Source organism: Rhipicephalus microplus, chromosome 7 (genome assembly GCF_043290135.1).
Source record: "Rhipicephalus microplus isolate Deutch F79 chromosome 7, USDA_Rmic, whole genome shotgun sequence".
Taxonomy (NCBI): domain Eukaryota; kingdom Metazoa; phylum Arthropoda; class Arachnida; order Ixodida; family Ixodidae; genus Rhipicephalus; species Rhipicephalus microplus.
The window spans coordinates 135651239-135675526 of record NC_134706.1 but is presented as its reverse complement, the minus strand read 5'-3'; positions in this window follow the sequence as shown (position 1 = coordinate 135675526).

Sequence of the window (24288 nt, the reverse complement as noted above, 5' to 3'; positions counted from 1 at the left end):
GAATGTGTGGTGGAGTGTTGTACTCATGTGCCTGTGGTTATATTTCATGTGCTGTGTAATTGAATTACAATGTACAATTGTATTAAGTGATCTATTGTGAAGGTGAAGTGTCATGAGCGACGGATGGTGTTACAGTCTGTAAGAGTGTGTGGTGACTGTTCGCGCTCGTTTGTGTGGTTTTGAATATTATGAGATAATATTCTTAAAGTGGGGGGCAGTGTCACAGAACGAGCGCTAAAAAAGGGCGCGACGCCAAATTCTTGCGATAACGCGCGAAAGAGACGCCGCGAGGTCAAAAGAAAAAAAAGGGAAAGAAAAAGAAAACAAACGGCCAAGGCTCCCCGGGCGCGCGCTCTCCCCGCAGAAGCGTGGCTTCATCGACGAACCTCCTCACCCCACATCGGCGGCCGAGATAGCCCGCGATGTTTCTAGAACGAAGGAGGCGTGGCCACGCCGAGTTGACTCATCCGACGCGGAGGGCAGTCGAACCGTCTCGCACCTCTCCCCAGCTTTCGCTGCGTATCGCGCCGACGAAATGAGGAGAACCGTCTGGAATGTCGCGCGCAAGGTATTTAACCGAGCAGCCGAGATGAAAGATCAGGAGGAGACGGAAGTTAACGCCAGAGCGCGTAGGGATTCCGCCGTGTAGTCGGCGAAGGGTTTGGTCCGTAGGGACGAAGCCGGAGATGAAGAGGATTTCCACCTGAGGGGTGAAGGCTCGGGCTACAGGCAAGAGCGTGTGTTTACCGCTATCGAGCGAAGACCCGTGGCAACAGCTGCGGGTGTGAAGCCGACGTGTTCCGGCGAAGAAGTTGAAGTTTGAAGAGTGGCCAATTGAAGACGGGAGGTTTCCTGGAAGAGAAACTTCGAGAGCTGCGGAACGACAACAACGCTGGACTTTGAGTGAGTGATTCTCGGAAGAGTATCATTCAGACTTTGGTTCCAAGGACTTTGGACTGAATAGGTTTTCTAATCTCTTTAGTCTTTAAGAGTCTTGGTTGTTCAATGCATGCGACTGCATTGTAGTGTGTTCTGTTGTCTGTGTCCGTTGTTCGAGTGTGGCTAATTGTACTGTGTAGTGTGTTGATTGATTGGTGACATATTGTACTCAGCTATTGTGGAGTGAACATATTGGTGTATTGTTTTTCTGATCTGCCAGTATTGAGAATATAATCTTGTTTGTTTATCAACTCTCGGCTCTGACTTGTTCTTTGGGCCACAGCCGGCGTCTGCTGGCGCGCCAATAAGGACCACTCTTAAATTGTCCACGCTTTCGTGGTGCGGTTCGGGGGGCCGATATTTCGGCTCTTAGAATTAGCCCGGCGATTGCCTCCCTAATTAACGGGACCGGTGTGACAGCATAATGGTTAGAGCATCCGCCTCGCATGCAAGAAGTCAGTGGTTCAAATGCCGGTGCCGCGCAGTTCCCAACCGGAAAAAAAATCCGCGTGTTGATAGAACTGCATTAAGAGGCCTGAGGTGCGGCCTCACCGGTAACCACCGCCGGGAACGCACTCCCTCACCAGAGAAGGATTGGCCACCCTGGTGCAGTATCTGGCCACTACCTCCCACATGCATACGTGAAATAACTCACGGCCCTCAGTTCCCAGCAGCTGAGAAGCAACTGACCATGGCGGCGGTAAGATCGGCAACGCAGCAGAGGGTGCTAAGAATCTCTGGACTACAGGCCGCCTTTGGAACCTGAACTTGGCAACGTTTAACGCTAGAACCTTATCTAGTGAGGGAAGTCTAGCTCTACTATTCGAGGAGCTAAAGGGTGCCAAATGGGATATAATAGGGCTCAGTGAGGTTAGGAGGACAGATGAGGCCTATACTGTGCTACAGAATGGGCACGTCCATTGCTATCGGGGCTTGGCAGACAGAAGAGAACTGGGAGTGGGGTTCCTAATTTACAGAAACATAGCTGGCAACCTAGAGTAATACTATAGCAATAATGAAAGAGTGGTAGGTATTGTAATTAAACTGAATAAAAGATACAAGATGAAGGTAGTACAGGCTTACGCGCCTACATCCAGCCATGATGACGGTTCGGCTGAAAGCTTCTATGAAGACGTGGAATCGGCAATGAATACGGTAAAAACACAGTATACTATAGTGATGGGCGATTTTAATGCAAAGGTATAGGGAAGAAGCAGGCTGGAGAACCGGCAGTAGGAGATTATGGCATCGGCACTAGAAACGCCAGAGGAGAGCTACTAGTAGAATTCGCAGAACGCAATAATTTGCGGATTTTTAATACTTTCTACCGAAAACGAGAAAACCGCAAGTGGACATGGAGGAGCCCTAATGGCGAAAATAAGAACGAAATAGACTTTATAATGAATGCACACCCAGGAATCGTGCAGGATGTGGAAGTGGTTGGCAAGCTACGATGCAGTGACCATAGAACGGTACGGTCTCGAATTCGCCTAGACTTGAAGAAGGAATGACAGAAACTGATACGCAAGAAGCCAATCAATGAGCTATCACTGAGAGGGAAAGTACAGGAATTCAGAGTGTCGCTGCAGAACAGATACTCGGCTCTTAGTGAGGAAACCAACCTTAGTTTAGATACAATGAATGATAATCTAACGAGTATCATTACGGAGTGTGCAGTGGAAGTTGGAGGCAGGGTAGTTAGACAGGACACTGGCAAGCTTTCCCAGGAAACGAAGAACCTAATTAAGAAGCGTCAAAGCATGAAAGTGTCAAGTACAACAGACAAAATAGAACTGGCAGAGCTTTCAAAGTTGATTAATAGGCGTAAAGAATGCGATGTAAGAAGGTATAACATGGAGAGAATTGAACACACTCTGAAAAACGGAGGAAGCGTCAAAGCAGTGAAGAGGAAACTTGGGATAGGCAAAAGTCGGATGTATGCACTAAGGGACAAAGAAGGCAAAATAACTACCAATATGGATAGGATAGTTAAAATAGCGGAGGAGTTTTACAGAGATCTGCACAGTAGCCGAGACAACCACGACCTTAATACTATAAGAACTAGCAGTAACCCAGATTACACCCCACCAGTAATGATAGAAGAAGTCAGAAAAGCTTTGAAGAACATGCAAAGGGGCAAAGCTGCTGGTGAGGATCAGGTAACATCAGATCTGCTTAAAGATGGAGGACAGATTGTGTTAGAAAAACTAGCCACCCTGTTTACGAGGTGTCTCTTGACGGGAAGAGTACCAGAGTCTTGGAAGAACGCTAACATCATCTTAATACATAAGAAAGGAGATGACAAGGGCTTGAAGAATTACAGGCCGATGAGCTTGCGCTCTGTAGTATACAAGCTATTTAGAAAGATAATTGCTAACAGAGTAAAGAAAACATTAGAATTCAATCAACCAAAGGAACAAGCAGGATTTCAAACAGGCTACTCAACAATTGACACATTCATACTATCAATCAGGTAATAGAGAAATTCTCAGAATATAACCAACTACTATACCTAGCCTTCATAGATTAGGAGAAGGCGTTTGATTCAGTACAATTATCAGCCGCCATGCAGACACTGCGGAATCAGGACGTAGATGAAGTATATATAAACATTCTGGAAGAAATCTACAGGGGATCAACTGCTACCATAGTGCTTCATAAAGAAAGCAACAGAATACTAATCAAGAAGGGTGTAAGGCAGGGGAACACAATCGTCCCAATACTATTTACCGCGTGCTTACAGGAGGTTTTCAGAAGCCTAGATTGGGAACAGTTAAGGATAAGAGTTATTGGAGAATACCTTAGTAACCTGCGCTTCGCCGATGACATTGCATTGCTGAGTAACTCAGGGGACGAATTGCAACTCATGATTACGGAGTGAGACAAGGAGAGCAGAAAGGTGGGTCTTAAAATTAATCTGCAGAAAACGAAAGTAATGTACAACAACCTCGGAAAGGAGCAGCGCTTCGAGATAGGTAATAGTGCACTTGAAGTTGTAAAAGACTATGTCTACTTAGGGCAGGTAATAACCGCAGAGCCTAATCACGAGATTGAAGTAACTAGAAGAATAAGAATGGGGTGGAGTACATTCGGCAAGCACTCTCAAATTATGACAGGTAGATTGCCACTATCCCTCAAGAGAAAGGTATATAACAGCTGTATCTTGCCGGTACTTAGCTACGGAGCAGAAACCTGGAGACTTACAAAGAGGGTTCAGCTTAAATTGAGGACGACGCAGCGAGCAATGGAAAGAAAAATGGTAGGTGTAACCTTAAGAGACAAGAAGAGAGCAGACTGGATTAGGGGACAAACGGGGGTAGAGGATATCATAGTTGAAATAAAGAAGAGGGAATGGACATGGGCCGGGCATGTAGCGCGTAGACAGGATAACCGCTGGTCATTAAGGGTAACTAACTGGATTCTCAGAGAAGGGAAGCGGGTTAGGGGGAGACAGAAGGTTAGGTGCGCAAACGAGATTAAAAAGTTTGCGGATATAAATTGGCAGCAGCAAGCACAGGACCGGGTTAACTGGCGAAATATGGGAGAGCCCTTTGTCCTGCAGTGGACGTAGTCAGGCTGATGATGATGATGATGATGATGATGATGATGTATGTATGTATGTAAGTGTGTACGTCTGTCTGTCTGTATGTATGTATGTATGTATGTATGTATGTATGTATGTATGTATGTATGTATGTATGTATGTATGTATGTATGTATGTATGTATGTGTGTGTGTATGTATCCATGTGTGTATATATGTATGTATGTGTGTGTATATGCATATGTATGTATGTATGTATGTAGGTGTGTATGTATGTATTTATGTATGTATGTATGTATGTATGTATGTATGTGAGCATGTATGCGGGTGTGTATGTACGTATGTGTTTATGTATGTATGTATGTGTGTATGTGTATGTGCGTGTGTATGTGTGTGTATGTGTGTATGTATGTATGTACGTGTGTGTATGTGTGTATATGTGTGTGAGTGTGTGTGCGTGTGTGCATGTGTGTATGTGTATGCGTTTGTGTGTGTGCATTCGTTCGTGTGCGTGTGTGTGCGCGTGTGTGTTTATGTGTGTATGTGTTTTATGTGTGCATGTATGTATGTGTGTATGTATGTGTATATTTGTGCATGTTTTTCTGTATGTTTGTGTATGTATAAGTGTGTGTGCATGAAGTGTATGTATGTATGTGTATGTGTGTTGTGTGTGTATGTGTGTGAATGTGTATTTCTGTATGTGTGTATGTGTGTATGGGTGTGTGTATGTGTGTATGTGTGTATATATGTGTGTATGTATGTGTGTATGTGTGTGTATATTTGTATGTATGTATGTATGTATGTATGTATGTATGTATGTATGTATGTATGTATGTATGTATGTATGTGCGTGTGTATGTGTGTATGTGTGTGTGAATGTGTGTGCATATGTGTGTGCGTGTATGTATGCATGTATGTATGTGTGTGTATGTTTGTTTGTATTGTGTGTATTAATATATGTGTGTGTGCATGGAGTGTATGTACGTATGTATGTATGTATGTATGTATGTATGTATGTATGTATGTGTGTATGTATGTATGCATGTATGTATGTATGTATATGTGTGTGGATGTGTGTTTGTGTGTGTATGTGTGTATGTGTATTTCTGTATGTGTGTGTATGTGTCTATTTACGTGTGTGTATGTGTGTATGTGTGTATGTATGTGTGTATATATGTGTGTATGTGTGTGTGCGTGATATATATATATATATGTGTGTGTGTGTGTGTAAATATATATAACTGTATCTGTATCTATGTGTGTGTATGTGTATATGTGTATGTATGTATGAATGTGTGTATGTGTGTAGGTATGTGTGTATGAATGTATATGTGTATGTGCTTATGTATCTAAGTGTGTGTTTATGTATAGGTGAATGTGTGCGCGCGTGTGTTTGTTTGTGCGTGCGATATGTATGTATGTATGTATCTATGTATGTATGTATGTATGTATGTATGTGTATGTGTGTATATGTGTGTGCGTGTGTGCATGTGTGTGTGTGCGCGCGTGTGTGTGTGTGCGCGTGCGTTCGTGTGTGTGTGTGTGTATGTGTGCGTGTATGTATGCGTGTATGTATGTGTGTGTGTATGTTTGTCTGTATGTGTGTGTATTATTATGTGTGTGTGCATGGAGTGTATGTATTTCTGTATGTGTGTGTGTATGTGTGGGTATGTGTGTATGTTAGTATGTATTTGTGCGTGTATGTGTGTGTGTATGTGGTGTGTGTATGTGTGTGTATGTTTGTGAGTGTATGTGTGTATGTGTGTATGTATGTGTGTATGTGTGTATGTATGTGTGAGTTTGTGGATATGTGTGTGTATGTGTGTGTTTGTGTGTATGTATGTGTGTATGTATATGTGTATGCGTGTATGTGTGTATGCATGTGTGTAGTGTGTATGTGTGTATCCATGTGTATGTGTGTATGTGTGTATATGTGTGTGCGAGTGTGCGTGCGTGTTAGCGTGTGTGTGCGTGTGTGTGTACGTATGTATGTATGTATGTATGCATGTATGTATGTATATGTGTGTGTGTAGTAGTGTATGTATATATATATATATATTTGTGTAAGTGTATCTGTATCTATGTGTGTGTGTATGTATGTATGTATATATGTATGTATGTATGTATGTATGTATGTATGTATGTATGTATGTATGTATGTATGTATGTATGTATGTATGAGTTTCTGTGTGCAAGTGTGTGTATGTGTGAATGTTTATGTGTATGTGTGTACGTATGTAAGTATGTATCTGTGTGTACGTATGTATGTATGTGTGTGTGTTGTATGTGTGTGTATGTGGATATGTGTATGTGTGTTTACGTGTATGTATGTGTGTTTATGTGTGTGTGAGTATGTGTATGTGTGTGAGTATGTGTGTGTATGCATATATGTGGCTGTGTATGTGTGTGTGTATGTATATGTTTGTGTGTATGTGTGTGTATGTGGATGTATGTATGTGTGTTTATGTGTAGGTATGTGTGTGTATGTGTGTGTGAGTGTGTGTGTGTATGTATGTATGTCTGTATGTATGTATGTGTGTACGTCTGTATGTATGTATGTATATATGTGTGTATGTATGTTTGTATGTATGTGTGTGTGTATGTTTGTGTTTGTATGCATCTGTGTGCGTGTGTATGTGTGCGCGTATGTGTGTATGTGTGTGTATGTATGTGTGTGTATGTGTGTCTATATGTGTATGTATGTGTGTATATATGTATATATGTGTGTATGTATGTGTGTGTATGTATGTATGTATATATGAGTATGTGTGTGTGTATGTATGGGTGTATTTGTGTGTGTATGGGTAAATTTGTATGTATGGATATATTTGTATGTATGTATGTATGTATGTATGTATGTATGTATGTATGTATGTATGTATGTATGTATGTATGTATGTATGTATGTATGTATGTATGTATGTATGTATGTATGTATGTATGTATGTATGTATGTATGTATGTATGTATGTATGTGAGTAGGTATGTATGTATGTGTGCATGTGTGTGTGCATATGTGTGTGCGTGTGGCCGTGTGTGTGTATATGTGTGAAGGTGTGTGTGTGCGTGCGTTCGTGTGCCTGTGTGTGCGTGTGTGTGTATGTGTGTAGGGAGGAGGAGGAGGAATAAATGAGGAAGGACAGGGAGGTAAGCCAGTTCTCAGACCGGCTGGCTACCCTGTACTGGGAAAGGGGGTAAGGGGATAAAGAATGAGAGAAAAGAGGCGTTGTAAAAAAGAGAGTGAAGGTCATCAGACGATCCACGACGCTGTTTACAGTCTTTCTCTAAGACCCCTTGCCCGCAGAAAGCGCAACAACGCTCTCAGTGCCTTGCGTGCAGAGGACGGTCTCGGCCAGTGTCCTAATACCCTTTCTTCCGACAATTGGCGATTGTCTATTCTATCTAAAGCTTTTGACAGTTCTTTTCTTGGCACGCTGAAGCGGGGACACTCGCAGAGAAGATGAGAGAAAGTCTCTGCGCAGCCACAGTTGTCACATGTCGGGCTTCTGGCCATTCCGATTCGAAACGACTAAGCATTCGTAAAGGCCACCCCAATCCACAGACGGCAAAAAAGTGTCTCTTCTGCTCTGGTTATTCCTGGTTGAAGACGGAGCTGTAGGTGTGGGTCCAAATTATGAAGGCGGACGTTGGTGAATGTCAGTGAATTCCACTGAGCGAGTGGCAGTTCTCGTGCAAGTGATCGAAGCCTTGCAGCGGCGTCCGTTCTTGATAATGGTATAGCTACACAAGGGGCATCATCATGAGCAGTTCGGGCTGCTTCATCTGCACGGTCATTTCCATCAATGCTGCAGTGGCCTAGTATCCGTTGATACGCTATGTCATGTTGTTTCTCTATAGCCCGGTGATGAAGCAGTTGTATTTTAGCAATTAGCTGTTCGTTTGGTCCATGACGATATGGCGAGGCGATGCCCTGGAGAGCTGCTTTGGAGTCGGAGAATATTGACCATGTCTGTTGCGTTCTTCAACTAGGAACTCCAGAACGGCACGAATGGCGGCGAGTTCTGCCGCTGTGAATGATGTCATATGCGAGGCCCCGAGCTTTATCGTGATGGATTTCTCCGGAATTACCACTGCGCCTGTTGAACTTGTTGAAGTGACCGACCCATCCGTGTAAATGTGAATGCGTCCACTGTGTTTCTCATGCAGAAACAGTAATGTTGTTTGTTTTAGGGCCAAATTTGACAATTTTTTCTTCTTTTGCATTCCGGGGATGGTTATCAGGGCTTCCAGTGGATGTAGACACCACAATGGTAACGACGGTCTTGCTGCGTGGGTGAAGTTCGTGGGAATCACCGTGCGATGTGGGGCAATAATAGAGCAGAACGCAGAGCGTGGCCTGGAAGTTGGAAGGGAGGCGAGGTGATGCGATTGAATCCGGGTGGCATGTCTTATGTGCGTTCTTAAAGCATCGACACGAATGTAGGTTGTGATAGGGTGTTCATGAGCGATTGCGACAGTCGCTGCTGAGGATGCGCATCTCGGCAGCCCGAGGCATATTCTCAGTGCTTGTATGTGTGTATGTGTGTGTGTATGTGTGCCTGTATGTATGTGTGTATGCATGTGTGTATTTGTGTATGTTTGTCTGTATGTGTGTGTATGTACATGTGTGTGTGCATGGAGTGTATGTAAGTATGTATGTGTGTGTATCTGTCTTTGCGTGTGTATGTGTGTGTATGTGTATTTCTGTATGTGTGTATGTGTGTATGTATATGTGTGTAGGTGTGTATGTGTGTATTTGTGCGTGTATGTGTGCGTATGTGGTGTGTGTATGTGTGTGTACGTGTGTGTGTATGTATGTGTGTGTATGTGTGTATGTGTGTATATATGTGTGTATGTATGTGTGTATGTGCGTATGTGTGTATGTGTGTATGTATGTGTGTATGTGTGTATGTATTTGTGCGTGTATGTGTGTGTATGTGGTGTGTTTTTGTGTGTGTGTATGTGTGTATGTATGTGTGTATGTATGTGTGTATGTATGTGTGTATGTAAGTATGTATGTGCGTATGTGTGTGTTTGTGTGTATGTATGTGTGTATGTGTGTATGGGTGGATGCATGTGTGTATGTGTGTATATATGTATGAATGTGTGTATGTGTGTGTGTGCGAATGTGTGTGCGTGTGCGTGTGTATGTGTGTGTGTATGTATGTATGTATCTATGTATGTATGTATGTATGTATATGTGTGTGCATATGTGTGTGCATGTGGCCATGTGTGTGTGTATATGTGTGCATGTGTGTGTGCGTGCGTTCGTGTGCCTGTGTGTGCGTGTATGTGTGCGTGTATGTATGTGTGTATGCATGTGTGTATTTGTGTATGTTTGTCTGTATGTGTGTGTATGTATATGTGTGTGTGCATGGAGTGTATATAAGTATGTATGTGTGTATCTGTCTTTGTGTGTGTATGTGTGTGTATGTGTGTATGTATGTGTGTGTATGTGTGTATGTATGTGTGTATGTGTGTATGTATTTGTGCGTGTATGTTTGCGTATGTGGTGTGTGTATGTGTGTGTACGTGTGTGTGTATGTATGTGTGTGTATGTGTGTATAAGTGTATGTATGCGTGTATGTGTGTATGTATGTGCGTATGTGCGTATGTGTGTGTGTATGCATGTGTGTATGTGCGTATGTATTTATGAATGGGTGTATGTGTGTAGGTATGTGTGTATGTATGTATATGTGTATGTGTGTATGTATCTATGTGTGTGTATGTATGTGTTTAATTGTGTATGTGTGTGTATGTGTATTTCTTTATGTGTGTGTATGTTTGAAAGTTTGAAAGTTTGAAAGTTTATTGAAATTGATTGGTTACAAATGGTGGTTACAAATGGGGTTTACTACTGATACAGAGGGAGGTCCCAAAGTCAAGAGACTGTACAGGGGACCTCCCATAAGAGCTGAGTAAACAAAAGTACTTTAACGCAACAAAGATGTGTACACAAAGTAAACACTCAAAAAGAAGCAATTAACACTGAGACATCGTTGGATTATTTAAAAATTACAAAAGAAAGCAGAGATGATGAAATGATGAAATGACTATGCTGAATGCAGATAATTCCGAAGGTTGATTTTGAATGCGTGGAAATTGGAGATATTTTTAACATGGCATGGTAATGAGTTCCATAGTTGTGTGGCTGAAAAGTTAGTAGTGAACTTACCATAATTAGTTCTGGGTTTCGGTAATAAGAAGCTATTGCTGGATGCGAAACGTGTTGACAAAGAGTAAGGATACTGGCTTTTGATGATTATAGGGAACGGGAGCTTTCCGCTGATGGATTTGTGGATTAGTATTGCGAGGGAATATTTATGTAGTTTTCCCACCGACAGAATACCGTTAGAGGTGAGCAAAGGCAATGCTTCTGATGTGTAGGTGCTATGTGTCATGATGCGAATAGCCTGATTTTGAGTGTGTTGCAATGGAGATAAATGGACTGGATACGTGTTTCCCCATGATGATATGCAATAATTAATATACGTATGAATGAAAGCGTAATAAAGGGATATTAGTGTGTTCATATGGAAAAAATTGCGAACTTTAATTAATATCCTAATGCCATAAGCTGTCTTCTTTGTTAACGATGAAACATGCTCATCAAATTTTAGGTGCTTATCTAATGTGACTCCGAGAAACATGACACTGTCAGTAGGATAAAGTGTGTTTGAAGCGAAAGTTAAAGATGGTGATCCTGAATAAATCCTATGCTTAGAAGAAAAGATGACGAACTGAGATTTTGTAGCATTTATCTGTAGTTTATTTTGCCGGCACCAGGTAACTATGCTGTCCGCGTCGTGGTTAAGCTTGTAGATTAATGAATCAAGGTGGTTATCTGAGCAGAAAATAGTAGTGTCGTCAGCGTAAAGAATACAGTCAGATGATTTTAGGCATTGTGAAAGATCATTGATGTATATTAAAAATAAGAGAGGTCCTAATATTGATCCCTGCGGTACCCCAATGTTACTTGTTTTAGGGTGTGAGTAAGTGTTAGATATAGACACAATATATTCTCTATCTTTTAAGTAGTTACGTAGTAATTTCAGTGGCGGGCCTGCTATTCCAATAGACTCTAATTTAGCAAATAGTATATTGTGAACAAGTGAATCGAATGCTTTAGATAAATCAATAAAGAGCGCCCCAGTCAAACTACCTGCATCAATTGCCTGCCGGATTTTATCTGTCAAGTAAATTAATGCTAAATCAGTTGAGTATCCCTCCCTAAATCCAAATTGATTTGTTGATAAGACATGAAATTTTGAAAAATAGGAAGACAAGCGCGTTACTATTAGTTTTTCAACAACTTTGCTAAAGAATGAGAGTATAGCTATAGGTCGATAATTAGATGTGAGACGCTTATCTCCCTTCTTGAAAACAGGAATTATTTTGGCTTTCTTCAAGGAGCTTGGAAAAATTCCCGTGGTAAAAATAAGGTTTACTATGTGACGAAATGTTTCAGATATTAAACTTGCTATGAGTTTTATGAGAGAGGGGCGGAAATTATCAATACCGGGCCCGGTATTTTTTAGACTAGAAATGATAGTGACTATTTCTTCAGGTGTCACGGGGTGAAGGAAAAAGCTGTGAGGCATGCGTGGGTAAGACTGGGTCAGAGGATCGTCTTCCCGTTGCTTGTCTGTACAGAAGAAGTTAATAAAAGAGTTAGCAATGTCTAAGGGATTATCGAGAAGTAGGTCTCCCGATTTTATCATTGTTATTTCGCTATGCTGGTTGGATCTACCCAAAAACGAGTTTAAAATTTCCCACTGTTTTTTTACATCATTACCGGCACACTTAATTTTATTTTCATAGTACTGTGTTTTGGCATGTTTGAGTAGTTTTCCTAAACGATTAGAATATTTTTTATACCTATCATGAAGCGCAGTATTGAACGGTTGTTTTTTTGTTTTTCTGTAAAGGTTATCTTTTTTCTTCAGGCAATCAAGCAAACTGCTAGATAGCCATGGGTTACGAGGAGCTGAGAACGGTTTTTTACAGTTCATTATTTCGGTAGAATCTGCAAGGGCATTGGAAATTATCTTTGAAAATGTATCGTAGGCAGTTTCAGGGTTATCGCACGCGATGACTGGGTTCCAGTCTGTAGCAGATATTAACTCAAAGAACTTTGTTGAATTGAGCTTCTTTCTGGTTAGGCCTGTGACAATAGCGCAAGGAGTGTGTATGTGTGTATGTATTTGTGCGTGTATGTGTGATTGTGTATGTGGTGTGTTTATGTGTGTATATATGTGTGTATGTATGTGTGTGTTTGTGTGTATGTATGTGTGTATGTGTGTGTGATAATGTGTGTGCGTGTTCGTGTGTGTGAGTGCGTATATATATATATATATATATATATATATATATATATATATATATATATATATATATATATATATATATATGTATATATACGCACTACGTGTATATATATATATGTATATATATACATATATATATATGTATGCATGGTTGTATGTATGTATGTATGAGTTTGTGTGTGCGTGTGTGTATGGATGAATGGATGGATGAATTCACTGGCATAGCCAATCACGCTCATGATCTCTCTTTTTTCCCCACCACCTGCTCCACTCCAGTCAGCTCCAGCTTAGCATTTCCAGGTCCTCTCGAGCCAGAATCACATTGTGCACATTTATACCGTTTCCCTGCCAGGTTCAACTCGCTGACTAGGCATACCTGTTACGTACTTAGTTTCAAAGCCTGACAACGTGCACGTAGCTGTCGCAGCGCGTCAACGCGTGGTTTTTATACGTGGCACCACACTCTCTTTTTTTCAAGAGAGAGGGCGCGCAGCTTGGCAAAGCCACGCATTCTCACTGTTCATAACGTGACGGCGCGGCGCCGCATCAAGAAGCAACGCGCTGACTCTCTGTAACGGCTGCATACGTGTGATCAGGCCTTCACCAATGTACTCCCATTGGTAAAGCTACAATGTCGCAGTTCAAATATAGTCGGGTGCAACTTTAGTCGACAGGAGAGGTCACGCTCAGATGACTGAAGTGCAACAGCCATTCCACTCCACGACTAAAGAAATAGTCACGCTAAAAAATATGACTGCTTCTGAAACGCGTATTTGTCGGTACAAATAAGGTCTGGGTATTGCTACGAGGGCTCTTGTAAAACTGTAATGATGAAAATGCTACGCACATGCTGGATCGCACCAGGCGCTGAGCCAGAAATTTTTTTCGGTGGAGGCAACACCTCAATGTTGGGAGGGGCACCCCTTTATTATCACCCTTTCCCGCTGTCTATGCCATGTCAAAAAATATTTCGGTGGGTGGGAGGGCACGTGGCCTGGTGTGCCAGCCCTTGGCTACGCCCCTGACTCGCACATGCCGATAAGAAACTTCCCTCACACACTTTGCTCGATTTGAGAAGTGGCATAGAAACACATTTCAATCCTGGCATATAAAAATCGAAACGCTATTTTTTCCTGTTATTGTTGGCGAGTTCAAAATTAAAATTCTGGCAGCTAGACACTGAGCTATTTTAGCACACTGCTGCCAACAATCGGTTGTTTGAGAGCTGGGCTGGAAACAACAAAGTAAGCATGTTCTCCGTCGGCAGGGTCACCGGCCGCCCGCCTCATGACGTCTTGTAAAGTGCGTGCCTATTGGTAGGGGCTCGTGTGCATCCACCTTTGAGGAGAAATCGCCGCTGCCTTCTAAAGCTGTACCCGACTATAATAAGTGGGGACCAAGATTCCAAAGGATAGGCCTTCGGTTTCGACAGCTCTGTTTTCTATAGACAAGTCCAAACTGTGAAAATGCCTCAGGTTCTCTAAGAAACGCCTTTAGACTTATAAAACTGCAAAATGTACTTATTAGGAGGGCAAACTACACTTATAAAAATCGTACCCCAAAAGTAATCTGAAAATGAATTGCGATAAAACAAAAGCGGTAATTTTTACTCCAAAGAAACAATCATTCCAAACAATGTCACCTTGATGTTCCACAACAGAAACATAGAAATACTTAATGAAATAAAGTACTAAGATCATATTTCTGCAGTCCATTGCACTGGGAATAACACGTGCAACTTACTATAAAATCATAGCCGTATCACAGAAACACTGAATTGCAATAGATATTGTCTACCAACGTCCGTAAATGTAATAATGTATTACGCGCTTTTTGCAACAAATACCAATGACGCTCACCTCGTTTGGGTGCTACAACTGAATTCAACCTTGGGAAGATGCACCTATTACAAAAGAAAACAATACGTATAATAGCAATCGTTGCATACCTGCATCACACTGGAGACCTCTACGAGCAGTACAACATCCCCGTTATATTTTCCTTCTACAATCGTTTCCTACTTCGTGTATCACGCTACAATATAAACTGAGAAAATAGCGTATTTAACGAAATGGCATATCTACATAAAAACACAGCTACTTATATAAGTAGCTGTGTTTTTATGTTTATGTAATGGTTGGTATATTCCAACCGTTACAGGTAAATATGGTCTGTGCCCCAATCCCGAAGAAAATATGGCATGCAAGTGTTAAAAGACAAATTACCCAGATTGCCTGATTCACTTGAAAGTGCTGGTTTATTACAGGAAACATAACGTGATCTCTACTAGCTTCCCCCATTCAGTCACTCTCAGTGTTATTTTGTACTTTCTAGGAGTTACCACTGCTTTTTCGAAAGTGTGCTTGAGCATGTAATCAGTTCGCATTGTTTGAAAGACTCTTTCTTCACGCGCATCTAATTTATCTACTGCACATTGTATATTTTGTCTGTTTTTGCTTGTATTGTGTAATTGCTAATAATTGTAATGTTATCATCGATAATCCTGTTGATGTCATCCAAGCAAACTACTTTTGTCATCTCCACCACCTGCTGCCACCATCGAGAACAGGAGCTAAGATCTCCTAAAGCTGCCTACAGCAGATATTTTCTTGTTCCCTACCCTTGTATTGAATTTTTTACAAGAGAAAGAACGATAATGAGAAATAAACTAAAAAATACGGGGTTTGAGAAGTGTTCCTGTTTGGATCAAATGTCGTTATTTTTCAGCTCTTTTTTGCCTTTCTCAATGCAGATCCGAAGAGCTTTTTTACTTCTTTCGGGTGTCTTACTACTGGATGAGCTTCGTCGGTACTTTTGCAACAATTGCAAGTGAAGTATTGATTAGCGCTTTGACCGGTAAGACACGAATGAATTCGTCATTGAATGCAAGCGTCGCATTTTCTTATAAAAGATGCCACAGTTACGCCCAAAAAGTGGAGCAATGGTATTGATAGCAATCACGGTGTAAGAATAAGTCAAGTGCTGACCCTCGCCGCTGCGCATGAAGAGAACATGGGCGCATTGTGTTCGCTGATTGCCTTGAGCTACTAGTAGTTTGCATCGCGCGAGTTGAGAGCGCGCTACTGTATGCTGCGCCCTGTATTCGTGCGTACCAGAACATCTTGATGAAGGCATTGTGTGCATGGAACTTTATGAATTAGAAACGCGTCGCCCTACGCCTGTGAAGCATGCCAGTGCATTCGTTTCACCGATTCGCGCTTTGTGATTCATTGCACGTATACCTTGACACTGCATATGACTCCGAGTACGATTCAGCAGCCTTGTCGCTGGCTGCGCCCCAAAATGGGCAATTGGTGTTTTGTACGAAATTGCAAGTAAAGATACTGAATCGAGAGCTGACAGGGCCTTGCAGCCTACTGACCATGTTTGCGCGAAGCATTTTATGGAAGAAGCGATCTCTACCACATTTAATGCAGAATAGAAGAGAAACGTGATGTTGAACGCACCAAAGAAACCTATGCCCACTACGGCTATTGTTCCTGCCATTTTTTACCCGGGCTGACCGAAATACGTCACCATGCATAAAAAAAAACCAGGAAGGCTCTGCGAAAACGGCTGGCTCTATTGCTGACTTCCCAGAAACGTTGGGGACGAAAGGTTCAACTGCATCTAAAGTGCCTGACACGGCCGCTGAGAGTACGCCAGATTTATTGCACATGAATACAGCGACTTCTATGCACGGCGATCATGTATCAAGATGAATGAACTAGCACGCATTGAAAAAGTAGCCCTTCGACGTAGCAGTGACGGGCCTCCTCCACGTGAAGGGGAGGATGTTTCTCAATACGACACTGATAATGCGCCACAGACTCAGTTCCTCATTAAACCCGAAAGTGATTTCTTGTTTTAAATTCAGATGCCAATCTTTAGACCTGCCTCATATATGCCTATGTGAACCGAGAAACGTTAAATGTTGTAGAATAACCAGGAAACAGAAATCATTGTATATACTATTTCTGGGGTGCAAACGTGTCTTTTTAACGTTCACCATATTCGCGTGATTGTAATCAGCTTGACCTGCTAGTGTCATCAAGCAAGAGTTTCTTATTTTTGAATGTCTCTAACACTTCATCGTGACTGTCTTGCAACACTGCAGGCGCACTTGCAGCAAAGATACCCACGACACAACACCGTTTATTAGGGCGAAAGGATTATATAGCCTTAAATGTCTTATCAAACGAGAAATACAATCGTCGGCTTCCTCCGTCAGTGGCGTAAAGGACGAGCTGCGCAAAATGCACTGCTTTAGGCGGTCCACTCACTTTCACTGTCTGATAAGTAATTCATAGAGTTGAAGTCAGCGCGGCTTAATACAATAGCACAAAGTTTGACTGATGGCACTGGCCCGACAGTCCCGACATGAATGTGGTACGGGTTAAGCCAGGACCAACCTTAGAGACCCAATTCAATTCAATTTTATTTCTTCAGAAAAGGAGCCATTTCAAAATTCACAACAGTAATGCTGTGGGGCGAAAGCGAAAGCCATAAAGGCTTGCCAGAGGCTTTCGCACCTATAGACGACACAGCAACAATGGTCACACCGTATAAAAACAAACACTTCAGCAGAAAAAAAAAACAGTAGTGATGTTTTATTACAGGCAACAACTTAAAGTTATAGTGGTAGCAAGTAGCACATCCTTTATCGACCATAATTACTACATGTATAAAGAATATTCTACTTTCCAGTGACTCGTGTGTTATAGGGGCAGGTGTAGGGTACGTGTCAAACGCGCTAAAACAGTAAGTAAAGAATTACGCTTGTTTTGAGAAGGAGGATATCGCTTCTTTAAAACTGAAATTTACATGTCAGAAATTCGTTGTAAATTAAGGGCTTCGAACATGGGTCTGGTATGCTCATCGCGTGAAACACATGCAATTATGTGCACATGTTTGCTGTAATCTATATATTCGGCCTAAGTTGGCTACTGTAGGGGGTCCCCATACCGAAAAAAAGTAACTTGATGTAGATAATAATAGAGAACTGTATTGTAAGAATTTCATTTCTTGTGGCGAAAGTAAATTTAAACGTGATAGGACACCTACAGTACGGGAAAGTTTAGAGTGGATAAGCTGAGCTTTTTCGTCCCATATATTCTAAGAGTAGTTTTCCATGAAATCACAGTATACCAGGTTTTCATGGAGAATTCCTCCTATGGAACTTTCATCAGAGGCTCAATAATATTGGACTTAGAGATAATCTATATGGTCAAGTTGCAGTTTACGGGCTTGTGTATTGGGTGAAAGAGAAAGATTTTGTTTTTAATGTGTTTTTGAGCTTTCAGCAGTTTAGTGATACACTGAATGAACACTTTCTTACGAAGCTTTTCGTTCATTTCGCTAAGCAACCAGAACGCGACAGGGATATGCGCACGCGCACACACACACACGGAGCCACACATGCACTACATACACGCATAAACACAAGCAAACACATACAAGCGCCTTCCTAATAAGCGGGCCTTTCCCTAGGGCTGCCATCCTTGTTGCCAACACCTCAAGTTTTCTCTCACGGACAAGTGGTTTTTTTTCCGACACACTGATGCCGACGCCGCCACCAGAATTTCAGCAAAACGTCCCGCCGTGGTGGCCTAGTGGCCAAGGTACTCGGCTGCTGACCCGCAGGTCGCGGGATCGAATCCCGGCTGCGGCGGCTGCATTTTTCATTAAGACGAAAGTGTTGTATGCCTGTGTGCTCAAATGTGGGTGCACGTTAAAGAACCCCAGGTGGTAAAAAGTTCCGGAGCCCTCCACTACGGTCTGTATTATAGCCATACGGTGGTTTTGGGACGTTCACGCCACATATCAATAAATCAAAAGCTTCAATGAAACGAGCTCTTTAGCGCTGTCTTTTCGAAATTCAGCCGCTCTGCGGGCTAACGTTTGCTGTGATCAGAGCATTAATACGGCGAAACTATTTTTAGCAAATAAACAGCATATAAAATTAGGAAATCAATTTTGTTACACGAGAGTCACAGTGTATTCATTTATTGGCATCCATGTACATATGTATATCGAGCGCAATAAAACGTTCTACACGCGGATCGGAGTCGCTCTCCAGTGAGTGCATTGAGCCACATCCGTATGTACCATCTGTCGCATCTAGTGATAACAGCCCAGGCGGCGAACACTAATGGGACCCGGCGCTAGGCGCAGTGTCATCAGTCACCTAACTTATTGCTACACAACGATAGCAATGCACATGACTTTTGTCATTCGTATACACACAGCAGTAAATAATCGAAATGTAATGAAAGCTAAGTAGAGGCCGATACAGCGTTTAACAGGACACTGTTTTAGGGTGAGGTCCACCAATTATTCAGTTGCGTATTTCTGTCATGAATATCACACTTGTATAACGGAGACTAACGAATGAGCAAGAAAGAGTAATAATAAGTGTTCCTCTGGCGAGAACTGAACCTCTGGCCTCACGATCCGTGACGTGAGCCACGGGGTCTTCTTATCCGATTGAGCTACCGAGGCACACGCACCGAACTCCTGACACACATGACTCTTTTTCGCATGCTGTTCCCTGTTAGCGGAGCTGAAATTGGCTGTACAGTGCCATCACCTGTGAGCAGTGGATTTAAGTAATGCGTCATCACACTTGCTAGAGCCAATAGGGGATTTGGTTCGTTGATGGCGCAGTTAAAGCATGTTTTCTAAGATCGGCAATTTCGGAGGGTATGTTGAAAGCATCTTGATACAAGCGAGGACCACTGGCTGCGCTAGCAGTCACCCTAGGCAAAGTTACGTTCCTTGCCTTTCGCTTCTTGTTTGCGCGAGACGGCTCATTGTCGAAGCAGTGCCCTTTCTCTGTGTACCAACGTTGTTTCTCCAACATCGACTGGGTTCGCCGCCGACTGCCACCGACAGAAATAAACTGTGCACGGGTGGATGTTGTGCTTTAATGGAGTGAGCCTAATTTCAGCCAGGACTTGGAACACCGTTTCGCGTTCGTGGCTCAAATTACAAGCACGCATTTGCCTCCTGTAATGCTGAAGCGAGTGTAATATAATGTATGAAACTGGTATCGTAACTTCCATAAAGGCACATGAATCCATGCAGTAGTAAGCGGCTCGTTGCCACCGTCGCCATTTACGTGTGGAGGGGACAACTAACAGCAAAAAAAAAACAAGAAAAATATGACGTCACAACCGGAAGTGCTAGCGACACCACGCACTTGCCTTACATGGCACGAAATTGAATTATTCTTAATTGCTGGCCTGTTACGTGCATTTATTATTACTTGATTTTATTGCGCCTCAAATGTGTCTCACTAATATTATGCTAGAGAGAAAGGAAACAGAAATAACAAAGATTTAGGAAGCAAAGTTGTTTCATTAGCCAAATCACGTACTTGCAATATGCACAAAAAACTTCGCCGAGGCAATTGTCAGACAACTGTTCCCGAGCACAATAGCATAATAGTTCGAAAACTCACGTTGCCCTATCGTTAAAGACTACTGCAGCGAGACAGCAGTTTTGAAAATAGAGCTTTGGCAGCCGTATAATACAGCGTGTTCTTGCTTAGCCTGTCGCGTTCAAAGTAACCAAAGGCGAGGGCACGCCAGCCGTGCGCCAGCGCAGCAGTTGGCATTCACAGGAGCGCCTATCTACGCATTTTTTGAGCTAGCTGAGCTATGAAATGCACATAAAAATAGGTAAACTTGTGTACGTACGCACGAAATCACTACGAAATTAAGTCGTGCCTCGTTGACATGGTAATGCGCTGAACGGAAGAACACGCCGGCACAAGCTCTGATACCATATTGCCTGGATACGCCCCCAAATCGGTTGGCCTATGTTACCAGATCATAGAATATGACCAGGCGGCCTGCATGTGCCCACTGTTTCTAAAACCAAACAAAAAAAGGGCAGTCAACCACATACCAAAGCTTTATTAAACTAGTCTACAATTATAGTGTAACATATTGTTACGGTGCATCATCGACAGGAGCAAGCGTGGCACTTAGCGAAGATGAAGAAGACGCCTGTGCGTTAGGCGCTTGCACGAGAGGCAACTCAGACATCTTGTTCGGCTGCCGACTCTCGGTGGACGCTGTCCTGTAAGCCAAGACCTCGCTCCGTCACATTTGGTGGAAGTGCTGGGCAACCGCCTCGCAACGGAACTTCGCAGCGGCCGACGTTTGAAGGGCCATTCCACAACGATGACGGAGAGTACGGCGTCTGTATCTGCTCCTGGTGTTCCTGCGGCCGGAGATGATGCGGTAACTACATCTCCTTCTGCGGCCACAACCTTTGTGCTCGAACCCCCGCGGGATCCTGGCACGTTCAGCGGTTCCGGCGATCCAGATGAAGTTGACGTTGAAGATTGGCTGGCAGAGTACGAACGTGTGAGTACTCGATACCGATGGGGCCCGACTCTTATGCTGGCAAACCTGTTATTCTATCTTAGGAGAACCGCCAAATCGTGGTATGAGAACCATGAAACAGAACTTGTGAGTTGGGCAGTGTGCAGGGAGAAAATGCTAGACCTGTTCGGAAAGCCGATTGGAAGAAAAATGGCCGCGAACAAAATGCTCGCGTCTCGGGCGCAGACCTCGACCGAGTCTTACGTCTCCTATATAGAAGATGTGTTGTCGTTGTGTCGCAAAGCCAATGCCGATATGCCGGAGGCTGACAAGGTCGGGCATATTCTTAAGGGGATTGCGGATGACGCATTCAACCTCCTCATCTGCAAAAATTTTTCTACAGTGGACGCCATTATAAAAGAATGTCGACGCTTTGAGCAAGCGAAGAGCCGGCGGATTAACAGCGTGTTCACCCGCCTTCCGAATACGGCCGCAACATCATCTTGCGAAGACCGTGCAAGAACACAGCCACCACCTCTAGATTCATCGGATCAGGTGACCCGAATTGTACGGCGCGAACTTGAAGCCATTGCCTCTGCTCCGGCTCACACCGCTGCAAGTGACACCACCCCACTCACTGCTAACATGGTTCAAGCCATCGTCCGCCAAGAACTCGCCAGCATAGGTATTCCCTCGGTGTGCGCTTTGCCCAGCCCGCAGCGAGCTTCATGGCGTCCACCCTCGTCCTATCACGAGCAGCAGTTCACGGCCCGATCTCTCGACCCTGCGGCGTGGAGAACCGTCGACAATCGACCAATTTGTTTTCATTGCCACCGTATCGGTCATGTCGTCCGTTACTGCAATTACCGCTGGTCCTCGCCACCTCGGACTTCATCTCAACCTCACTACCGACAGGACAGCACCCGCTTCGCGTCTGCCGTGCAGCCTTCTCCGCAAAACAACTACAGAAGGTTCAACAGCCGATCTCCGCCACCGCATGGTCATCAGTCGCGTTCGCCTCCAGGACGTCGCCAGTCGTCTCGCTCACCGCAGACTCGCAGGCCGCCATCTCCATTCAACCCCGCTCCTGCCTACCCCGAAAACTAAACGGTGCAGCGCCCGGAGGTGACGCTGCATCTTCGACTCCCTCCACAAATCCTCTCTTGACGCTTCCGACGAGACAAAATTTGTTAGACGTTGCCGTTGACGGTGTGCCTATTTCTGCCCTTATAGATACTGGAGCGCACATTTCTGTAATGAGTGCGAACCTTCGCCGACGCCTACATAAAGTGCTCACGCCTGCCGCTTCCCACAAACTTCGTGTCGCTGATGGGAGGACCCCTGATGTTCAAGGGATGTGCACGGCCCGTGTGTCCATTGCTGGTCATCCTACATTAGTTCAGTTTGCCGTCATTGAAATGTGTCCTCATGACCTAATACTTGGTTTGGACTTCCTGTCACGTCATTCTGCGCTCATTGATTGTGCCACTGGTGCTCTTCAGCTTGAACTGCCGCAGTTTGCCGATTTTCCAGCAGACTATTCTCCCCGTTTACGCTCTCGTCACCACGTTCGCTTGCCTCCGCAAGCTGCTACATATGTCACTTTGTCGTGCTCACGTCATGTGCCCGACGGTGACTACCTCGTCCCTCCTATAGTCGACGTACTGATGGCCCGAGACGTCGCCCTTGCTCACACTGTTGTCGCCGTCACTAATAATACAGTGGTTATACCACTACTCAACGTGAGTCTCTTGACTCAAGTTATTCCGCAAGACATGTCTTTGGCCACCCTATCTCCACTTGACAGCTGCAACGTTACTGGTTTGGACACCGATACTACATCCCCCTGTCTTGGCCGCAATTACACTCTGCCTGCAGATGACATTAACAAGATGATTGCTCCCGACCTCACTGCAGTGCAAGCTGCCAGCCTCCGTAGTCTGCTAACATCATATAGAGACGTTTTCGACTTTGACCACCGCCCTCTCAGCCAAACAACTGCAGTGACTCACCGGATCAACACTGGTAATGCCAGTCCTATACGGCGGCGTCCATATCGCGTATCTCACAAGGAACGCCAAGTAATCCAAAATGAAGTGGATAAAATGATTACTAAAGACGTAATAGAACCCTCATCCAGCCCCTGGGCCTCCCCAGTCGTGCTCGTTCAGAAGAAAGATGGCAGCTGGCGCTTTTGCGTGGACTATCGCCATTTAAACAAAGTGACCCACAAAGATGTCTACCCTTTGCCTCGGATTGATGACGCCCTCGATTGCCTCCATGGTGCCCAATACTTTTCGTCTATCGACCTTCGATCCGGCTATTGGCAAATTTCCGTCGACCCCATGGATCGTGAAAAAACCGCTTTCGTTACGCCCGACGGCCTCTACCAGTTCAAAGTCATGCCGTTTGGACTGTGTAATGCGCCGGCAACTTTCGAGCGCATGATGCACTCCCTTCTCCGAGGATATGAGTGGTCCATCTGCTTATGTTATTTAGACGATGTCATCGTCTTTTCGCCCACCTTTGACAGCCATATAACACGTCTGTCAGCTGTTCTGGATGTTTTTCGAAGAGCTGCTCTCCAGCTCAATTCTGCAAAATGCCATTTCGGACGTCGCCAAATCACCATACTCGGCCACCTTGTCAGTGCCGATGGTGTTCAACCAGATCCCGAAAAGGTGCGAGCAGTACAACAATTTACTGAACCACGCTCAACCAAGGACGTCCGAAGTTTTGTAGGGCTATGTTCCTATTTTCGTCGATTTGTCCGCAACTTCGCCGACATCGCTCGACCGCTTACTGATCTCTTAAAGAAGGACGTTCCCTTCGCATGGGGTATAGAGCAAGCGGACGCCTTTTCGGCTCTTATCCGTCTGCTGACTACGCCACCAGTACTGGCCCATTTCGACCCAGCATCACCTACAGAGCTTCGGACCGATGCCAGTGGCCATGGAATTGGAGCGGTCCTTGGCCAACGACAGCACGGGAAGGACCGCGTGATTGCTTACGCCAGTCGTCTTCTTTCACCTGCCGAACGGAAGTTCTCCATCACTGAGCGTGAATGCCTAGCTTTAGTGTGGGCCGTGGCGAAATTCAGGCCTTACCTGTATGGCCGAACTTTTTCCGTTGTTACGGACCATCAC